Raw genomic sequence first — 5,962 nt, 5'->3', positions numbered from 1 at the left:
CCCCACATGCACAGTATTCTATAGTTGGCACATGCCTAGTATAGTTAGCACATGTGCAGTGTGCTACAGTGATGTAATTGTACTAAGGTATTTAAGCTGAGAAAACTTGAAATAAATGGACTTCATATTTTACTATCCACATGGATCCCGCTCCTTCACTCCTCTCCTAAGGTCAAGGACTTGGGCTGGTACCAAAATTCTTGAGAGCTAGTCTGGACACTAAAGATGGCTCTCCCCATCACAAGACCATTGGAACTGGCCTGAATCATCTCATTGTTGAAAAGAGCCACGTCCATCAGAATTGATCATCGTACAATATTGTTGTTGCCATGTACAATGATCTCTTGGTCCTGTTCATTTCACTTAGCATTAGTTCCTGTAAATTTCTCCAGGCCTCTCTGAAATCCTCCTGCTGATCATTTCTTTGTATATATATATATATATATATATATATATATATATATATATATATATATATACATATATATATATATATATATATATATATATATATATATATGTAATTTATTTTTAAAATTAATTTTATAGTTATAACTTTTTTTTTTGATAGTACATATGCATGGGTAATTTTTTATTACATTATCCCTTGCACTCACTTCTATTCCGAATTTTCCCCTCTTTCCCTCCACCCTCTCCCCTAGATTGCAGGCTGTCTCATACTTGTTAAATGTGCTATAGTACATCCTAGATACAACATATGTCTGCAGAACTGAATTTCTTGTTGCACAGGAAGAATTGGGTTCAGAAGGTAAAAATAACCTGGAAAGAAAAACAAAAATGCAGTTTACATTCATTTCCCAGTGTTCCCTTCTCTGGGTGTAGCTGATTCTGTCCATCATTGATCAATTGGAACTGCAGTAGATCTTCTCTTTGTTAAAGATAACCATTTCCATCAGAATACATCCTCATACAGAATTGTTGTTGAAGTGTATAATGATCTCCTAGTTCTGCTCATTTCACTCAGGATCAGTTGATGTAAGTCTCTCCAAGCCTCTCTGTATTCCTCCTGTTGGTCATTTCTTACAGAACAATAATATTCCATAACATTCATATACCATAATTTACCCAACCATTCTTCAATTGATGGGCATCCATTCATTTTCCAGTTTCTAGCCACAATGAAAAGAGCTGCCACAAACATTTTGGCACATACAGGTCCCTTTCCCTTCTTTAGTATTTCTTTGGGATATAAGCCCAGTAGTCTGCTGATCATTTCTTACAGAACAATAATATTCTATAACATTAATATACCATAACTTATTTAGCCATTCCCTAACTGATGGGATCCACTCCGTTTCTAGTTTGTTGACACTACAAAAAGGGCTGCCACAAACATTTTTGCACATGCAAATCCCCTTCCCTCCTTCATTATCTCTTTGAGGTATAGGCCCAAAAGAAACACTGCTGGGTCAAAGGGTATGCACAGTATAATAGCCCTTTTGGAACTGATCTTTTCAAACCTTGAGAATCTGAGGAAAAGTTTGCCAGAACTGGGCAGTCAAATGAAATAAAATTAAATCTCAAATCTTGACTTTTTATTAGAGTTTCTTCCATTTGACTCTACAATCAGTATTTCAGATGTCCCATATTTCCAGCTATTTCTCTACTCATGCCACTAGGCCTCAGCTTTTAGATGAATATGACTGAGCAGTCTCTGTGAGAGACAGCAGATAGGAAAAACAGAGGCAATTCTATTGTAACAGAAGGAGAATTGAATTTGGAGTTAGAACTCCTGGTTTGAAATCTGAACCCTGCCACTAGCTATGTAATCTTGGGCAAATCACTTCCCTTTTCTGATCCTTGGTTTCCTTGCCTATAAAACAAGCCCGATGAGATCTGTGTTACCTTCCTGGAAGGGTTGTTGTCACAGGTATGCACAGAATATTTTATTAGGGTGTGCCTCCAGGGAATTTTATTTACTTTTAAAGATGAGTAGCAATCACAAAGGATATTTTTATTCAAATAAACTAAATTTTAAAAATATAGCATTTTATTTCACCCCAATTATGTGTTAAAATATTTTTTTAATATTTAAAAATTTTTGTTTCAAATTTTATTTCTTCCTTCTTTCCATTCCCCCTTCCTGAGACAATCTGATATAGTTAATTATATTTGCAACCATGTAAATCCTTTCCATATTAGTAATTTTGTACAAGAAAACTCACACCCCACACAAAAAAAGGTCAAAAGGGCACATGATTTGTCTGTAAAGGATGATAACATAAACAAATTAAGAGAGCAAAGGAGGTAATTTACCTATCAGATCTTTGGAGAAGGGAAGAATTTATAACCAAAGAAGAACTAGAAAACATGAAATGCAAAATGGACAACTTTGATTATATTAAATTAAAAAGGTTTTGCACAAACAAAATCAATAGAAACAAGATTAAAAGGGAATTACAAAGTTGGGGGAAAATCTTTACATCCAGTGTTTCTTTTTTTTATAATTACAATTTTTTTTTTGACAGTGCATATGCATGGGTAATTTTTTACAACATTATCCCTATCACTTCTGTTCTGTTTTTTTCCCTTCCTTCCCTCCACCTCTTCCCCTAGATGGCAGGCAGTCTTATACATGTTAGATATGTTATAGTATATCCTAGGTACAATATATGTGTACAGAACCAAATTTCTTGTTGCACAGGAAGAATTGGATTCAGAAGGTAAAAATAACCTGGGAAGAAAAAGAAAAATGCAAATAGTTTACACTCATTTCCCAGTGTTCCTCCTCTGGGTGTAGCTGATTCTGTCCATCATTGATCAATTGGAACTAAATTAGATCTTCTCTTTGTTGAAGATATTCCATCAGAATACATCCTCATATAGTATTGTTGTTGAAGTGTATAATGATCTCTGTACTCTGAGGTACTACCTCAACCTATCAAATTGGCTAAAATGACAGGAAAAGATAATGGTAAAAGTTGAAGGGGATGTGGGAAAACTGGGACACTAATGCATTGTTGGTGGAGTTGTGAAATGAACCAACCATTCTGGAAATATGCCCAAAGGGCTATCAAATTGTGCATATCTTTGACCTAGTAGTACTTTTACTGGGTCTGTAGCCCAAGGAAATCATAAAGGAGGGAAAATTTTCCACATGTGCAAAAATGTTTGAAGCAGCTCTTTTTGTGGTAGCAAAGGATTGGAAAATGAGTAGATGCCTCTCAATTGGGGAATGGCTGAATAAGTTATGGTATATGAAAGTAATGGAATATTATTATTCTATAAAAAGTGATGAACAAGCTGAAAGCTTTTAGAAAGGCCTGGAAAAATTTACATGAACTAATGCTGAGTGAAAAAAATGCAGAACCAAGAATACATTCTACACAGTAATATTATAATAGAAACATAGTTGCTATGATCAACTATGAAAGACTTGGTTCGTCTCAGCAGTTCAACGATTCAAAGCAATTCCAATAGACTTTGGACAGAAAATTCCTTCTGTATTCAGAAAAAAACTATGGAAATTGAATGTAAATCAATACATACTATGTTCACTTCTTTTTTCTAATCTTTTTTTTTTCTCTCCCATGTTTTTTCCCTTTTGCTATGATTTTTCTCTTCTAACATGATTCATAAAGCAATGTGTATTAAAAATAAACAAATTTTTAAAAACTTGAATAAAAAAGAAAGAAAAAGAGGGAAATAGAGGAAGGAAGGGAGGAAGAAAAGAAACAAGGAGGAAAGGAAGGGAAAGAAAATAGCATGCTTCAATCTGCTTTCAGATAGTATCAGTTATTTCTTGTGGAGGCAGATAGTATGCTTTATTGTGTATTCTTTAGGATTGTTTTGGATCATTGTACTGCTGAGAATAACTAAGTCATTCACAATTCTTCATCTTACAATATTGTTGTTACTGTGTACAACTTTCTCCTGGTTCTTCTCATTTCAGTTTGCATCAGTTTATGTAAGTCTTTCCAGGTTTTTCTGAAATTATCTTGCTTGTCATTTCTTATAGCACAATAATGTCCCATTACAATCATACCAATCAATTAACCATTACTTTAAATAAAAATAATAAGATAAAAATAAAATTATCTTTGAGGTATTAGGGTCTACATGGTCACACATAATACAACCTGCATACACCCTTGTAGTTGTTAGGAATATTCTGCAATTCAGTAAACGAGATAAAATTTTGAATTATTTTATAAATTGATGCTCTTGGCTGCCAAACCTTTCAGCTCAACAAGTGATTGTCGAGTCATTAACTAACTCTCATTGCATCCTTTCTTTCCTCAGGGGGCTATGTAGGAGGTCTGGACCCATCTTGTACCCATAGCTGCTGACTCTATGTTCTATAACTGGCTTGCAGAAATAGATGAATAGTTAAGTTTCCCAACTCTCAGAGAAGTTTCTAGTTACTGGATTGGTCTAAATAATATAAGCCATACTTTTCCTCTAAATCTGACTTGAATATATGAGGACAGATTGATTAGAAAAGTTCACAAATATTTGCTATATATTACTACCCTCAGCACACTATTCTAATGGAAATTCCTCACATTGATTAGCTAGAGGCTGTCCCTTTTTATTTTTGTTTCTTAGAATGTGGAGACTTTACATGATCATATTTCACTTCACCACCACCACCACCATCTCATCCCATCCCAGTTACTGATGCCTTCTCCTACAGGGTTACTTCCAATTATTCTCTTTGTATCTTATTTCTGTTTTTATACCTGTAGTCTACCCCATTAGCTTGCAAGGTCCTTGGAGGAGGGACCAGTGTGCTTAGTATGGTGCCCCAGCACACATTATGTTTACTTCTGTTTACTGTTTCTCTTACTGCTCTTCTAGTACTTAAAGGTGTTTCTAATCAAGGAGTTACTTAATCAATCTCCTTACATTTACTAATTTTTAATCTTAAAAGTTCTATTGAGCTCTTTCGAAATTATATCACATTTAGATATAAAAGGTGATACTATACGCAAATTAGAAAAACAAGGCAAAGTCTGTTTCTCAGATCTGCAGAGAAGGAAGGAATTTATGGTCAAAGAAGAACTAAAATTGATCATTTTGATTATATTAAATTAAAAAGATTTTGTACAAACAAAACCAATTCAGCCAAGATTACAAGGGAAGCAGAAAACTGGGGAAATTCTTTTACATTCAAGAGCTCTGATAAAGGCCTCATTTCTTTCTTTCTTTTTTTTTTTTTTTAATTATAAATTTTTATTGACAAAACATTTGCATGGGTAATTTTTTACAACATTTTCCCTTCACTCACTTCTGTTCTGACTTTTCCCTTCCCTCCCTCCACCTCCTTTTAGATGGCAGGGCCTCATTTCTAAAATATGTAGAGAATTGATTCAAATTTATAGGAATATAAGCTATTCTCTAATCAATAGGTGATCAAAGTATATGAACAGATAATTTCTAGATAAAAAACTAAAGTCATGTGTAGTCACATGAAAAAATGCTCTAAATCATTGTTGATTGGAAAAATGCAAATTAAGATAACTCTGAGGTATCACTACACACCTCTCAGATTGGCTAAAATAACAGGAAAAGATAATGATAAATGTTGGAGGAGATGTGGGAAAACACTAATGCATTGCTGATGGAGCCATAAAAAGATCTGATCATTTTGGAGAGCAATTTGGAACTATGCCCAAAGGGCTACAAAACTGTCTATACCCTTTGATCCAGCAGTATCTCTATTGGGTCTATATTCCAAAGAGATCATTTAAAAAAGGAAAAGGACCTACCTGAGAAAAATGTTTGTAGCAGTCTTTTTTGTAATGGCAAGGAACTGGAAACAGAGTGGATGCCCATCAATTGGAGAATGGTTGAATAAGTTATGGTATATGAATATGATAGAATATTATTTTTCTTTTTTTTTAATTTTATTTATAAATTTTTGACAGTATATATGCATGAGTAATTTTTTTATAACATTATCCCTTGTATTCATTTTTCCACATTATCCCCTCCCTCT

Source organism: Sminthopsis crassicaudata, chromosome 1 (assembly GCF_048593235.1).
Source record: "Sminthopsis crassicaudata isolate SCR6 chromosome 1, ASM4859323v1, whole genome shotgun sequence".
Lineage (NCBI taxonomy): Eukaryota > Metazoa > Chordata > Mammalia > Dasyuromorphia > Dasyuridae > Sminthopsis > Sminthopsis crassicaudata.
The sequence above is the reverse complement of the archived record's forward strand: the minus strand, read 5'-3'. Positions refer to the sequence as shown.